The sequence below is a fragment of the Triturus cristatus genome, chromosome 3_1 (assembly GCF_964204655.1).
Source record: "Triturus cristatus chromosome 3_1, aTriCri1.1, whole genome shotgun sequence".
In the NCBI taxonomy this organism is placed as follows: Eukaryota; Metazoa; Chordata; class Amphibia; order Caudata; family Salamandridae; genus Triturus; species Triturus cristatus.
Window position 1 is genome coordinate 405855008 of NC_140583.1, and position 16822 is coordinate 405871829.

Consider the following 16822-nt stretch of genomic DNA (forward strand, 5'->3'; position numbering starts at 1 on the left):
AGTTTTTTATGCATTATGCCAGAGTATCCGGTACCTCTGTGGGGCCAGAGATGATAGTGCCTTTGCTTATACACTGCTCGGGTCCACAGGGGCGGGAGGTATTTGGGTATTTGAGTACCAAAGAGGAGTACAATTTTGGGACATTACCATTGTGGGAGAAGGCTGCAACATGTGGGGGAGTCAGATGAAGGTTACATACCAGCTTTGAGGAAACTGGCTTCCACATGCAATTTTGGAGCGACAACTGGTGAAAGGTTGCATGACCAATTTATTTTTGGGTGCTTACTGGATAAGGCAAGAAAAGCATTATGGCTGAAAGATAATCCCACACTCAATGAGGTTTTAACAACAGCAAAGACATGCTAGCATTAACTAGCTTGTGTGGAAGTTATAGGTAATCAGAAGTCTAGTGATGAAAAGAAGGATGTGGTGCAGGCAATAAAATCAAAAGGGATTTAGAGGATGTCTGATAGGCAGGAAGAAAGAGTTAGGAAGAAATTTCAGAATAAAGGTTTAAGGTGTGGGAATAGCGGCCATTGGCAAATTTGAAGGAGTTTCCGGGTTGGGTGGCCACGTACAAAACTTGTGGTAAGAAGGGTCACTTCATGTCCTGCTGTAGATCAGCAAAGATTACGAAAAAAGTGAGAGAAGTAGTATACTACTCCGATTGTGAGAAGGTTGTGATTCAGATAAGGAATGGAGAGAGCGAAGGACCAGCTGAGACAGTGCAAATCAACAGTTCTCCAGTAAAATGCTATTTCATTCTGGGGCGTAAATAACATTGATACCCAGGACGTTTTTTGAGGAGAGTTTGAAGAGTTTGGTGAGTTTGAAGAAACCCAATATTACACCCAAGTCTTAGGGTGGACAACCTATTCAGGTTGATGGGATACTTCTGGGCACTGTCCAATATTGTGACAGAATGATTCCTGCTAAAATATATGTGTCCTTCAAGGGAGATTCTTTAATTAGTTGGCGTCATCAGAAAGACTTATCTGTATTTTTGGATCTGAATGATACTCCTTCAGTGAAGTTAGAAGATGGCTGGGTTGCAAAGGGGAATATTACAGTATCAAGAGATGATGGGACGAGACAAGCAACAGCTTATGAAGTACAATTCCCTGTGTTTTTACAAAAGGAGATAGGACACCTGAAGAATTATGTTCATCGCGTAAAGCTAAGGACTGGCGTGACTCCCAAGGTAGGAAAATTGTTGAAGGAGGAGATCGATAAGTTACTGGAGTGTGTTGTGATTTAGAAAGTGGACAGTGGTAATGGCTTGGAAGGTGAGTGGAGAGGTCAGACTTTGTGTGGACTTGAGAGAAATGAATAAGGCAATAGTGGCAGATCGCTATCCATTACTTAATATCACGGAAATGTTGTATTGTCTGGGCAGCGCAAAATTCTTTACCTCGTTACACCTGACCTCTGCGTACCAACAGCTATCATTACATTCCCAGTCCAAAGAGTTAACTTAATTTATCAAACCCTTTAGGACTTATAAGTATGTGCAAATGCCCTTCGGCTTAATCTCTCCTTCTGCCATATTTCAGAGGACTATGGAGCATGTGTTGGAGGGTGTTGAAGGCATGAAGGTATACCAAGGCGATGTACTGGTTTTAGAAGAACGCGGGTGAAGAATGATCTTAAAGTAAGTGAAGTATTGGAGAGGCTAAGTAGAAGTGGTTTAATGCTAAAACATGAGAAATGCAAATTTGGCATGACTGAGATAGAGTATCTTGGGCATTTAATTATGGCAGATGGAATTCAACCGAAACAGGATTTGGAGAATACCATCGTGGAGATGCAGAGTCTCGCTTCCAAGAATGAGCTGATAAAGTTTCCAGGAACTGCAGAGTTTTACAGAAAATGTGTCCCTGGATTTGCAGAAGGATGTGGCAGCGCGAGGGAGTTATTGAGAAAGGGTGTAGACTTTACCTGGTCAATGGGTGTGTAAGAAAGAATTTGGATAACTGAAGAGGAATTTGGGAAAGACAAACTTGTGATGCTTTGAGCTAGGTGCCAAGCCCATCTTGAGGACAAATACAAGTACTAAAGCGCTCGAAACAGTTTTGGAGCAGGTATCTGCTGGAAAGGTGAACACGACTTTGTTCATATCTAGAGCGTTACATGGAGTTGAGGTGAATTACTCGGTCACAGGCATGGATGTAGAATTCCTATAGTCCGACAACCAGGACATATTGTTTGGAGTCAAGGGCCACACGTTTTCCAAGTATATTTTGTCCTTGGGACAAGTAGGCCCAACCCCCAGAAGCACAAACCCTTTGGCTGCCAGTTTGCAGTACCACATTATGGATCAGGGAAAGGCAATGTCTTCAGTTAAGGTAACAGTTGTGCTCATATGCTAATGCAGTTCCAACTTGTATTTATGGTTCATTAATTGAAAGCCTTTATTATCGGGGTGAGCGCTCCAAGTAAATGTTGTAAGCTCCGACTGCACTACTGACAGTGGCTCCACTATAAACATGTGTACACGCGTTTTCAAAGATTAGCAATATGAGGCTATGTATAATGCTCCCAGAATGCTCCCTGATTTGATGCAAATATTTGCAGAAGCTTGAAAGCAAGATTGATGATTCTTTGCTTTCAAAATAAAATGTTCATTAAAAAAAATTAAAGCAGGAAAAAAAATGTTTGTGCTAAACTACTGTAAAATTTCAGGTACCATCTCTGTGCAGCATCATTTAGTAACATGTGTTGATGCATTCTAGTATTTCCCAAAAATACTCCTAATGGAAAATCAGTGTAACGAGTTTCAATAAGATTATGGGAAACAAAAATAAACCAGCATTGGCAAAGCCAGTAGGTCTGACATTGGTGGTCAGCTTTTTAGTTTTATCAATGTGTGACTTGTTTTGGCATGGTTTTGTAAAACCTTATTGGTGTGGGAGATGCCGGGCCCTCACCATTATAACAAACATTGGCAAAAGCTAAAATAGTTTTTTGGTCTCAAAAAGCACACTGCCACAGCAGTTACTGGAACTGAACTAAACTACTTTATGTGCAGATATGCTCTTTGTGAAAGAGCAGAATGCTGTCACTCACAGTGAAGCCAGCCGATACACAGAATTTTAATAAACACAAAAGGTCACGGTCAATGGCAGACCAAATTAGGGGCCCAATTATTGAAGAAAGTCTAAAAAGTTCACCCATAGTATATGTCCTTGCATTCAGTGCAGCTATACAGCTTTTGTGAATTCCCAAGAATTTACAGAAGTGGGACAAGAAATAGTACTCCAAGAAAATATTTGTGAACTGCATTTTAGCATGCGCAAATTTGCATGTGTAGATTTATTTGCTCACGCGAAAATCTGAGTGTTTGCAAGTTTACTTTCCCTCCAACCACTTTTTTCCCAACTCTGGGTTTACGTCTGCCATTGTCCGGAGTAAATTTCCAACATTTCTCAGTATGAGAAAAGATTAGAGAAGAGTTGTTGAAAACCCTTAAAACATGCAAGTTAGTTGGTTTGCACTTACTCAAAAGGGCATTCTAACCCTGGAACTATTGCTCAGCCCCAGTATGTAGATCTGCGGAAACTTGGCAACATAAGGGTATTGCATGTATTCAAACACTACTATGGTCTGAGCCCTGGAATAATCAGAGAGGCTATATCAGAGCTCTTATATAATGAGACTGCTGCCATAATTTGTCGCTGCACTACATGGCACCACAGGGGCAAGTGGATTTTGTTAAAAGACAAGTAGATTTATGAAGCAACCTGCCCATGGACAAGTAGATGTTTTATTAAATTCCACACCCCTGCCAGAGAAGGAGGCTCTGGCGGTTTATTGGGCGGCAAGGAGACTGCAAAAATATCTATGGGGTAGCTCATTTGAAGTAAAAACAGATCATAAGCCTTTGAAGGAAGTTTTTTGTAAAAAAAGGTATCAATGCAATCTCCAGTAGGATTCGAAGCTGGGTGGTAGCGTTACAGGAATTTGATTTTGTAGTTTCCTATGCAACTGATGTGATGAATATCATAGCAGATTGTTCCTCTAGGTTGTGCATGAATGGAACAGGTGATTGAGAAAATTATGATCTGGAGTATGAATTTAGTCATGAGAGTGTCATGGTCTGCCTGATATCAGGTTTGTATTGTTCAAGAGGACGAGTGGAGGAGAGCATTGGAAAGTGACACAAAGTTATAGGAGGTAAAACAGATTTATGGGGGGGGGATTGTCTGAAGAGGATAAGTCATGTGATAATGTGAAAGATTTTTGGCAGGTGAAAGATGAAGTTTCATTGGAAGAGGGTGCTGTGTGCAGATTTAGATTCTGTTTATAGGTTTCCCGATTTATGCCCCTATATAGGTACAATTCACATTGCCCTTATTTAGACATTGTCCGTACAAACCAAATACAGGCATGGCCACCTACATCCGTCCATCCACGTCATAACGACTTCTTGGAAAACAAGACCCTTAAGCCTTTAGGAATTTGCCCCAGCTTGAATATTGATTTCTCCAAGAACTCATTAAGTATGCATGAACATCTATTCCTTAGGGGTTCATTCATGACGTTCCTCTGCCCGACTTTTACGTCAATACAGGCCTTCCTAGACACCTTCAACGTATAAATATACCAGCACTTGCCCTGGCAAAATTGCGGTTCCCGGAGGATTCGATCTAACCCAGACTTCGCGGTTCGCCATGGCAAGTTCGGAAGTCATCCTCCTCGCAGACAATCCAGCTCCAGTGCTCTCTGACTTCCCTTGTGGGGGGTTAGACTATCGAATCCAGAAAAGAGATTCCAACCTCTCTCATTCTCAGGTATGGGGCTGACTAGAACTTAGAGAATCTTTTGGCAACTCTTGGCTAAACTAAAATATAGCTAGCTTTACTTTAGAAATAGCACCTACTTCAAACCTTGTACTGCACTTAGGTTAGGTACACTGGGGTGGAACAATTTAGAAGCATCAGATGAGTATCGCATTTTGGCATTATGATTTTTATGTATGTATTTTGATTAATATATGTCATAGCTACAAACCATGCTATTGCAGTATTATTTTATCTTACTGCTAACCTTGTACATATTGTACTTCGCAGTCTGTCTTACGATTGTAGCAATTCATATTTCTTGCATGAGAAATAAGACTGTTCAATAAACCCTTTTATTGAAACGCCCGTCTCTCTATTTCTGTGCAACTCTGTAGAAACGAAGCATGCACGATTGACTGAGTGAAACTGTTATCTATTGATTCCACAATTCTGAGATTGTTCAGATTGTAAAGGGAAACAAAGTTGTCATGTTTATGCGGTTGTCAGAGACTAATCCCTTCTTGTATATTCGAGAAGTTTCTAGTGACCTCTGAGTTAGCTGGCACACACAAGCAATTAAGTTTAATATACTCGATAGAGACATACTGTCCTTAGTCCTATGTCAAATCTATAGTGTATGTTATTCCAATGCACAGAGCCTATCAGGGATATAGGAACTACACAACAAGGGCTTGATAACGAGAGGAGGTAGACTGGTTCCTCCTGGCAAGGTGAGCATAAGACTGGTGCATAATGCCCAAGGAAGCCATCCAGGGATATCATAAATAACGAGAGTGTAAGTATGAGTTACTGGTGGCCAGGTTTGGATATGTGGATTGAAAAGGGGGTGAGAAATTGTATTGAGTGAGGCAATAGTGATAAAATCCTAAAGTGTACAACTGAACCTATGGTGATTAGAGAGATTGTACCTGGTCTTTGGATTGAGGTCACTTAGGACATTGTGGGTCCAACTAGAGTATCAGGTGGTGATAAATTCATTTTCCCATGCATAGTCATATTTTCTCGCTGGGCAGAAGGAGCTTTTGAATGAGAGGGGAATCAAGCACAAATTGACATCTTTGTACCATCCAGCGGCCAATGGAATGATTGAGCACTTTAATAAAGTTGTTAAGGAGTGCATTCAGCATGCAGTGTCTCATGGATTGAGTTGGGTGAAGGAACTTAAAAGAAGGTTTGCATGTATAGATGAACACCACACTCTGCCGCAGGTGTAACACCTTTTCTGTTGTTCAAGAAGATATTACCTAATGACATGGTGGGTCCTGCATGGGTGAATAAAATGAAATTGCTTGGGATAGAACAGGTCCCAGAGAGTGAGGAGGAGAGAATGAAGAAAAAAAAGATCAAGAAAAAGATGAAAGAATATTTTGATAGGCGTATGGCTGTGAAAGATACTAAAGTCAGTGCTGGAGATTGGGTGAAGATAAAAAATACAAGAAAAGGAGGACTGATAGATACATTTACCCATCCTATCAGAGTCAAACGTTTAAAAAAAATCAATCAAGTCTTTCTTCTTGTACTATGGCAGCATTGTCTGTTTCCTCACAAACCTTAATTTTTGGAAAAAAATGCAATCATGGCGGTAGATAATCGGATTTTGAATCTGGGTAGAGTTGCATTGTGGGAATGTGTTGCACAGAGTAAATCTGTCACTAGCAAGGAGTGTGAACACAATACTTCTGCTACTAGGAGCAGGCAAGAATCAGAGTGAATCGTTTGGTGGGGGCAAATAAGCCAGAGACCAGTTTGTTTCGAAGAATTTGTGTAAACCATTGTAACTCTGTGTAGTATAAAACTTTGTGAAACTTATTGTCATTTATTCATTTATTAGCTATTGTGCATATTGCTTTATGTTGAATTTATGATCAGAGTTTAGAACAAGGGTCTTCAAACTGTGGGGCGCGACCCCCAGGGGGGCTGTGGAGCGATACAAAGGGGGTCGCGCCTTCCCAGTCACACTTCTGCCCAGGCCCAAGGGCTTCAACCCCCCTCATCCCCCGTCCTGTGTCTCAGCCCGGGCTGCTGCTGTGCAACTCGGGCTGCTGGGGGCTCAGCCGGGCAGTGTCTGGAGTCTTATCTCCGGCACGCCCGAGTTTTTCACAGGTCTGTAAAGACCATTTGCATTTTTACAAGCCTTTGTAAACCGGTTACAGAGGCTTAGTTTTTTTCCTGGTTCCAGTACCCCCTGGGTCCCCACTCGGCCTATTCCTTACATTTGTTTTACTGCTGTAGTGTGAGAATGCATTTAATGAAAAGGAATATAAAGTAGGGTTGCCAAAAGAAAAATTCCTGCTGTGTTTTGTTTAAAGAGCCTGCAAATCTCTCCTCTTGACACTAAATAGGCTTATAAATAAAAAAGTATGTATGCATTCGTTATGTGACTTTTCTGTCTTTGTTCTCTTTAATTATCAGTATAATGGAGGCAGCCCTATAACACAATTAAAAGTGCTTTCTATTTATATTTGCTGTTTTAAGTATGCACAGATAAGTGCTGAAAATACAGCTTTAGGTGACTGCTTATTTTTGTACCGACTGGGCCATCAAAATAATCTGCTGGCAACCCTAACCATAGGACTGTAAGTTTGTTGCAGGATCAGCACATTATTTCCTTCACCCTCGATCCCCGATTAATGCCGCAATAGTTTAACTTAGATCTTAAACTCTACGCCGCCGTCAATAACATGCTGAGTTACTTCTTGGGTCTGGGAATGCACCCTGCAATCAGACAACTCATTCCTCATTCTCGCCCTTCACTTTCACGCTCGCCCTACACTCACAGCGATCACAATGCACTCACACTGATCACCATGCACTCACAATGCACTTGCGCTGTTCACCCTATACCTCACCCTGCAGTCACACGAGTACACTACTCATCCTGCACTCATGTGACACTTCACTCACCTGTCCCCCTCACTGCTCAATATGCAACTCACTCAAACAAGCCCATCAGTAATCATACATTCATTCATTCATTCCATTCTGAACTTGCATCCGCACCCAAATTCATACGCCACCTCACTCACCCTGCAGTCACTCCTCTTGCCCTATTCTCACACTGCTGCATCGCTCACCGTGCACTCACATGGGCACTCTTGTCACCCACACTGTGCAGAGGGTTAATGTGCCTGCTACAAAGAATATGTACCATGCAGATCACAGAAATTAGTGTGAGTAAACTAGGAGTAGTGCTATAAAAAAAGGAAATGTTTGTCAGAAAGGTGCTAAAGAGAGATGAGGTGCATTGTTGGTGAGTGGCAGTGAAGGAATTCATGGAGAAGGAGGAAACGGGGTTGGGGCATCAAAAAAGATTGTTGCATCGGGTGCGACCAGTGTTAGGACCAGCCCTGGCTGGGCGTGTTAGCCCCCCCTCCAAAGTTCTGGTCTAGTGACTCCCCTGCTTCTGCCTATTATTATTATTTACATTTGTAGTGCGCTACTGTTACCAAAAGATGTCCTGGGGCTAATAACCATCTGCTGCCTGAAGGCAATTGAGAAACACACAGAAGGAGAACCAGCCAAATGAGGTAACCTACAGAGAAAATGTTTATATCTTCCTAAAGGATAATAGATTCTTAGTGGAGAGAAGCAAAGGAGGGTGCACGTTCCATAACTGCGCGGCCTGCATCAAAACAGCAAGATGGACAACTCATACCTTCTTGAATTAGGGAACAATAAGCAGAGTGGCACATGCCGAGAGGAGCATACGGGCCCGACCCATATGCTTGGTGAGGAGAGATGAGAGGATGAGAGAGGGCAGCAAGGGAGTGAAAGAATTTGATTGAAGAGGTCAGGGATGAGGAGAAATGTGAACTGCCGAAGAGAAGTGTGGACATGCAAGAAGTGACTGTGAGCCAAAGGTGAGGGCTTCTGTTAGAACAAAAGGTAGATGAGAAAGATGAATGGGGGGGGCGGGGGGGGGGGGACTGGAGAGGTGTTAGATACAAATAGACAAAAATTTGAATGGAGAGACGAGGTGAATGAGAAGTGCTGAGGGGCACGGGAGGTGACAGGGCCAGAGAGGCCATAAGATAAATCCGAGAGACTGTTAGAGATGATGGCAGTGAAAAGGTAGAATGGCAAGAGGGGATTAAAGGTGAAGTGAGAGGTTGAATGGGGAGAGTTCAGAAGTTGTAAAAAGGGGTGAAAGAAAATGGCCAGCAAAGTGAGAGAGGGATCCAGGGTTAGGAGAGGAGAGAGGGATGGAAGGGAGGGGGTGAGAGGAAAGCTGCATGGGTAAACTGCTTAACTCTGCACAAAACCGCCAGGGTTTTAAGGGACCTCTGTGTGAGAAGTTGGCCTGATATATGATGTCCACAAGTTCTAGTGGGCACCCTGTATCAGTCCAAACAACCCTTATGGTGATTGGTTGTAAAGTCAACCTTATAGACCAGCTATCCTAGTGGTAGCATGGACAAAGCAGTCTTAGGCTAAAACTTCAGAGGGCATGTGAAGCCAGCTGTTTTGCCAGAACAATCCTTTGAACAACAAATGAAAGGACGGCACACAAGATATATATCAAATATATATGTATTTATTCTAAACACGATACCCACGATACCTCTGTTCTCTTTATGAGGGCAGAGGTCAAAGCACAATACAGGAAGCTTAAATAACACACTTTAAGTTGCACATATACAGTCGCGCCCTAGGGGCGGAGGAAACCATATACTAAGATAGTGGTATAAGTACCACAACAGAACTAACGAGTAGGCCTAGGTCCTTGCTGGGGCTACACTAAACGACCTATAGTTAGGAAGTGGGAGACCCACGGGAGGCGTGTGCAGTGTCTAAACTCACACGCGGGTTCTCATAGGGGTACAACGGGAACGAAGAAGTCAGATTTAAATAGATTCAGGACACTTGCGGTCACGCTAGGAAAAAAACCTTTTATACTATGACACTAGGATAGTCCCTACCCACGGGAGCACCGGAGTACTCGTGTTACCTCACCCAGGGAAGCCGGGTGCATAGGTGCCAATGCGTGTCGGGTTTCGTCGTCGTTTCCTATGGAGAGCTGCAAAGAAGTGCTGCAGGCGACCAGGAGCAAAGTGTCCGGATGGATCCAAGGGTGGATCGGAGTAGTGGAGGACCTGAAAGCAGAGGGGACAGAGTCTGGGTCACTTGCCAGTGACCAGGAAGGTACCAGGAAGGAACCAGGCGTCGCAGAGTGCTTCAGGTGAAGAAAGGGGAACTTGTCTCCGCAGCCACGAGGTCCAGGAGGTGCGGATGAAGATCAGGAGCCGGACTCGAGCTGTCCCACGACGGATCTGGAGGCCGGCGGTGTCGGTACCTGGATGGGAGCCAACAAGCCTTGGCCAACGCAATCCACGCAGGATGTGAAGATTCGTGTCAGAACAGACCAGCAATGCCTGTGGGGCTTCTCCTTTGCAGGGAAGCAGGAGCAAGTCGGGAGCAACCAGACCAGCAGTAGAAGAAAAAGGATAGTCTTCAGAGGGCTCACTAGCCAACGGGCTAGCAACCGGGAAGACGCGTCGAGCAGGAAACTGCAGAAGGGCCCCACGCAGTCCTCGTGGAGTATGGAGGGCTGGGCTTCGGTGCAGCGGGTGCTCGGGTTAGGGGTCTCTCAGTCCCCAATGCACAGCCTCGAGGATACCTCAGGAGCAGCGCAGGTTAGCAGGTCGCAAGATGGCCAGGGTGTCTGGTCCCACGTTTCTCGTGTTCACCACGGGTCTCAGCTTTGCTGTGGATGTGGATAAAGGTCGGAGAAGTCTGGAAGTCCAGTTCCTGTGAAGCAGAGTCGTCGGGATCCTTCAGGAGCGTCGACAAAGCAAACCGGCAGTTAGCTGGTTGGTGCCTGTTTGCACAGGGTGGTCACTCCTTGAACACAAGGGAGATTCTTCAGTCTTCTGGTTGTAGAATGTCGAAGGTCCAAGAGTTTTGTATCAGAGTGTCGGTCCAGGATAATCTAAAGTCTCTAGACTCAGCTCCTAGCTTTATACTAAACTAAGGGGCTGGATTACCTGCTAGATCCCTCCTATGGGTGGGACCAAGGGGGGGGGGGGGGGGAGGGGTGGTTACACCCCCTTCCCTTTGTCCAGTTTCGCGCCAGAGCGGGCTGGAGTGCCCCAGCAACTGTTTTGAACCGGGCTATGCATGGAGCACCTTGTGTGCCCCAGGCAGTGTCTCGTTTCATTCAACTCACCCTGCCCCAATCCATTAAAGGATGTCTGGGGAGGTGCTTGCACCTCCCCGGACAGGAAACCTATTGTCCAGGCCTCCCTTGCTGGAAGGGCTCCCAGCTGCAGGAGGTCAGACATGTGTCTGTGACAGCAGCATCCATTTTGTGATGCTGTGGTTCGAGTTAGCTTTCACCAGGTACAGTAGCTACTACATGTCTTCTCCCTCTAGAAGGGTGGAATGCTACCCCCGTCGCCAGAATTGGCGAGGGGGTAGTATTCCAAAGCGTATGACACCTTACACGACATGTTTTGATGAAGCCAAACTAAAGTTAGCATTTAACCGCGAGGATTATGATGCACTTAAGAGTATATGGTAGGCGATATCATAGAACAGCTATAAGGACATGGTTCCGAAAGCTGCAGACAGGCTCAGCTCATGCTTGAGCACCATCTCACATAATACCAAGCACTCTGCCTCCAGGATTGTCAAGGCCTGTCATAGGAGTGACTGATAGGTAACTATGTGTCTATATATAGGTTTAGATATAGGTATACTATATCTAAGCAAGGGGTGATTACATCACCTTGCCCCAGCTGAGTGATCAGCCAGTGGTGTCAATTTAAGAGGGCCAGCCAGGGGTGGCATAATACATGCTGCAGCCCCTGGTAGGCCTTGGGTGCACCTATGCCCTGGGTACCTATGGTACACTGTACAGGGACTGACAAGGGTGACCCAATATCCAATCTGGCATGTACCTAAAGTATATGGTATCAATTTAGAGAGAGAACAGCTGGGCTGTGGGTCTGATTAGCAGGCCCACAGCCACACTAAAGTCGAAAAACCAGTGGAGCAAAAGCAAAAAGTGGGGGTGAACATAGGAAGCAGACCCTACTCTCCTACACCCTGTTTCTCCGGGCCAGGGCCAGGTGAGCTTCTAATGTGGCAGCATGTATTCCTGCAGAGTGGAAGGCCCTTCACAAAGGTTGACTAGAAATCTTTCTGATGATAATTTCTGTATTTTGGCTATAAACGGGTACTGATTGGGTGAAATCTTTCTTCAGTGTTACTGTGTGTAAAAAATGTCAAAATAATGAAGCAATGCTATCCCAAAATACGCGGCATCACATAACCTCAGTTACATTTTCTTCCCACACAATTTAGTCAAGCCTGTCGCGTAATTTGGTCCTCAACTGCCTCATAATTCCAGTAGCCCTGCCTACAAGTTTAGAATTGTTTGTCAGGAGGGGGTCCTTACGCCTCAAAATGTTGACGGGGGTCTTGGCATCCAAAAGTTTGAAGACCTCTGGTTTAGAATATAGATTTAATTTGCTTTTTATGTTAAAGGGGAGAGGGATGTGGGATGTGATACTAGGGTTTATATGGTACTCTTAGTGAGCTCTGGACCATCTAGGAATTGTATGTTCCAGAGAGAATGCAATGATTTGAATTAGGCGAGGAGTTGGAATTCAGCACAAACAGCTGATGAATGGGTCTAATGTATTGGATACTGAACCTGATAAAGGAAGAAGTTAACCTAATTAGTGTGGAGATGTATCTTTTTCACAATAACCTTTCAGGTTTTTTTTTCTATCACAAGGAGCGCAACACCAATATATAGAATCCCACACACATTGTATTTCTGCATCCCAACGTGAAAAGGGAAAGGGACATTCCTGTACATGACTTTTTGGCATCTAGCCCTCCAGCCCCTCCCTTCTCAGTGTTTCCCCTTTCTTCCCAGGGCCTTGCCTCACATGGTTCCAGATATATCCCCTGTACTCTGCTCTTAAAATGCTTCTGGGGCGACAAATACAATTGTCGTCCCAGACCCATGCAGTGCGCCATGCCTTTGGCCCACCTGGTCATAAGCTGGGCCTCTTTCTTCTTCCACGCTCCGGCGATGTCCCTCTTCGCCACCATAAGACCCAACCATAAAAGAGCCTTCTGGTATCAATTACCCCCAAATCATCAGTTATATGCAGCAGAATAAGTTTGGAGTTGCGATGGATCTTACATCCTTTCACCCATTAGACGTGGCTCAACCCGCCTCTCCCCTTCAGCCCCTCACCCCCAAGGAATGGGCCGGTCCCGGGCAGTGCCAGAAAGTGTGAATTAAATAACCCCTTGGCTCATCGCACTTCAGACAATTTCCAGCAGGAATCAGGGCCCAGCGGCACAACCGCTCTCTAGTGAAATAAACTCTATCTTTAGTTGGATTAACCTGAATTGTGCAGCTATTACTGTTTTGCTAGGCGCCTCTATAGCCTCCCTCTAATCATCTTCTGCCATTTCATCCAGGTCACTCTCCCAAGCCCTGTGCATCCCCACCATTGGATCTGGAACATTACACATGAGCCTTTTATAGATTTTGAAGAGTTTGTGCTGTGTAAGATTTGTGAGTAGACTCTTAGCCTCCAATCGGGAAGAACTCAGGGCTATCCTCTATACGAGGCACAAGAGGGAGGATGGCGTGACGCAGTTGCAGGTACTTGAAGACTTGCGTACGATGCATATCATTTTCTTCCTGGAGGTCCTGAAAGGACTTGATCGCCCCCTGCCATTACGTCTCCCAATGCTGAAATGCCTATGTAATCCCAAGACGCAAAGCCCGTAGTGCAGCCACCGGCGGGAGTCTAGTGCCCCGCCACAGCGGTCCACCAAAACCATCGCCTTCATAGCCACATTACATATTTCAAACACTACTCGCATAGCCGGCAGGAGAGCCGGAAGGGCATTCCTCCCCCAGTAAAGCAAATTAGGAAGATCAAGCCTTCCAAGAGACAGCCCTCCGTTACATAGGCAGGATCCACAAAACCTCCAAACCACCACTCCTTTACAACGAGCAAATGCGCCACAAAGTAATATTGCAAAATATCGGGAGTAGCCAGCACCCCCCTCCCGTCCACAGCTGGTTGGCAGCTTTTGAACAGAGCAATAGGTATTGCGTGCCCCCGTGCGCAGAGATTGAATTAAAGCATTAACCTTATCGAAGAAAGCCTTTTTGAACTGGAATGAATGGTTCTGCACATGATAATAAAACAAATGTGGGAGGGCCACAATTTTGAGGATTGCCGAGAGGCCGAGGAAAAAAGCAGGAGGGTAGACCAAAATTACACGTTGCGGCCGAGAGCAGCCACCTGGGGTGCCAGGTTTTGCTCAAAGGAGAGTGTTGCTTCACCAGTGACAAACACTCCCAAATATTTAAAGCCCAGGGGGCGATCCGGTATTCCCTCTGCCCATAACACTTCTACCGGACACGGGACAATGGGACATATTGCCGATTTGTGATAATTCACCCGAAGACCGGAGGAACCAAATGTCCAAAATCCAGAACGCCCTAGGGCCTGTGACCTCTGGGTTATCCAAAAATAAAAGGATGTCATCGGCATAAAGCTATATTTGGTCACACACCTCCTCAGTCCATTGGAACCCTCTGTCTTGCTTTGCCTTTCAGATAATTCAGAATCTCCCACACGGTGGCTCAAACACACGGTGAAGCAGGAGACAAACACAACACCTAGAAAAGGGTTTTATTTTACAAAATGCAAAGACTCTTTTTAGAATAAGGATTAGGGTTTTATTTTACACAATGCTCTCTAACAGAAAGGCTTTCCCAGATGCCAAAATAACAACATTCAAATACACATAGATATATATATATATATATATATATATATATGCAAGCAATAACACACTTGGTAAATGCAACAGTTAAATGCATGAATAATACCATGAATAAACAAGCAGCAAATAATATGAGATAAGACTAAAGCACATATAATGGGACATCCTGCAAGAGATCAGAAAGATATATATACACACTAGATACATCAAATTATTACTTTGGATATGCACCACACTCAATCACACATCACAAAGAAAGCACCTCAAATGACCACAGCCACTGGAACCACAATGCCACTAGCCAGAAACAAGTCACCTCACCCAATCGTTCACTCGACATCCTTGCCAATTCTCGCTGAGGGGCCCATTCACAGCTGGCTTGCACTCTTGACCGGGGCTCAAGTTCAGTTTGTCTTACAGCAGTACATCTACTCTGTAAGTGAGCTCCCAACTCAGCTGTCAACAAACCTCTGCTTTACAGTCTCAAAACACACACTAGAAGGTTTTAAAGTCTTCCTCCCTGCGCCAAAGGAATCTTACTAGGACTGGCCAGCTTCCAAGCAAGCATTCCATGGCAGGAAGGAGTTCCCACGTCCCCTCTACATTCTCGCATGTTCCAGCCTTTATCTTGACAAACCTCATGAAAGCCTTCCAGGGTACAATAAACAATCTCTCACAAAAACAATCCTTGAACGTGATTAGCCCAAACAACTTGCAAACGTGGCTGTGGGCACAGATAAAGCTCAAGCCAGGCAGAATCAGAATTCAGGATGTCATGAGGCCATGTCAAAGCCAATAGTAAGAAATTAATAACACTACCAATGTACACCACAGTGCACATTTGTGCACCACTGCTTATAACACTGCACTTCGAGACCAAAAAGTACATTCCACATCTCTCTCTCTCTCTCATGCTTTCAAATACACATCCACACATTGTTCTTGGCAAGGCTGTTCTACTCCATGACAGCTCCAACCGAAAGACTGCAAGATTACAAGAAAGAAACCTTTAAGAGAAACAAGGCATATGCAGCAAGTCTTACATTCAGGCTAGCGTAAAATAACACACCAAAGTCAATTAAAATAATAGTAGTCAAAGGTCTTCACAGTGTGTCAGACCACAAGAGTGCCTCTAGCACTACACCCTCTCAAGACTACGTCTACAAGCACCCTAGCCGCCAGGGGCTCGATCGCTAGTGCAAACAGTAGCAGGGATAAGGGGCCCTTTCCACTGGAAACCACTCCAAGGCCGCCCCTTCCCACCACTCTAGCCATAACATAACATACCAAGTGTATTTGTAAAGCGTACGTATCACCCAAGGGTATCAGGCGCTGAATAACAGATGTTTATTGTTACCCAACTCAATGATACTCATTTTATCAACTTCAGATGGTTGAAAGGGTGAGTGGACCTGTTGGGATGTTACCATGAGGTCGAACACAGGCCCCTAAGCCACCAAACCTGGTATAGCCATCAAATTGGTAGAGAGAAGGCGCAGGTAGCTCACAAAACTGGGACCAAACCGGACAAGAAGGGAAAAACACATACTCCTAGTTCACAGCGTCGTATGCCTTTTGGAAGTCAATGGAGAGTAGGGCAACATGCCCGTAGAGGTCCCCACTCATGGCTTTGGCATTAAGGGGCCAGACGTAAATTATGCTGGGTAGCCCTCTGCAGAATAAACTCCGATTGACCGGGGTGAAACAAGCGTGGGATCACTCCCGCTAAACGAGTGCTAACATCTTGGCCCATATTTTGACTTCTATGTTCAGAAGTGAAATTGGACGATAGTCCTCGCAATGGGTGCCTTCCGTGCCTTGCTTTGGTACCACCACCACCTCCGTCATCCGCATATCCGGTGGCAGCTCCCAGTCTTTCAATGCCTCACGGATGACCTCTAGAAGCAACAAACCCATCTGCGGCCACATTAGGCTCCAGAACTCCGCCGGGAACCTGTTGGGGCCCAGTGCCCTCAATAACCTTTCTGTAGTTTTGCTCCTCTATCAAGGGAAAGGGCAATCAAAAACAATGGATAGTTTACTGAATAGACACAATAAAATTTAAACAAGCATTTGAAAAGAAAATGTAATTCTTTTTAGAAGAAAATCTGGATTCAGCTAATTATTTTATGTTACAGATGGCATGAAAGCTTGTATGAGGGTGCTGGTGGCAAGGTCAACACCTTTGAAAAACCAGAAAAGAAGGCTAAAGTTACAGATGCTTTATGCTACTGAGGTACACTTGAAAATCA

The 16822-nt window shown here is 44.8% G+C and overlaps 1 protein-coding gene and 1 long non-coding RNA gene across 4 annotated transcripts in view; one reads left to right on the forward strand and one right to left on the reverse strand.

Moving 5' to 3' along the window:
- DMXL2 (Dmx like 2) overlaps positions 1 to 16822 on the reverse strand; it is a 2034639-nt gene that overhangs the window by 1938903 nt on the left and 78914 nt on the right. The gene's annotated exons all lie outside the window — the stretch shown is intronic.
- LOC146860335 (uncharacterized) overlaps positions 1 to 16822 on the forward strand; it is a 108593-nt gene that overhangs the window by 572 nt on the left and 91199 nt on the right. Inside the window, exon 2 of the long non-coding RNA XR_014978812.1 lies at positions 1554 to 1651. This is a non-coding gene — a long non-coding RNA (uncharacterized LOC146860335). The remainder of the gene's footprint in view (positions 1 to 1553; positions 1652 to 16822) is intronic.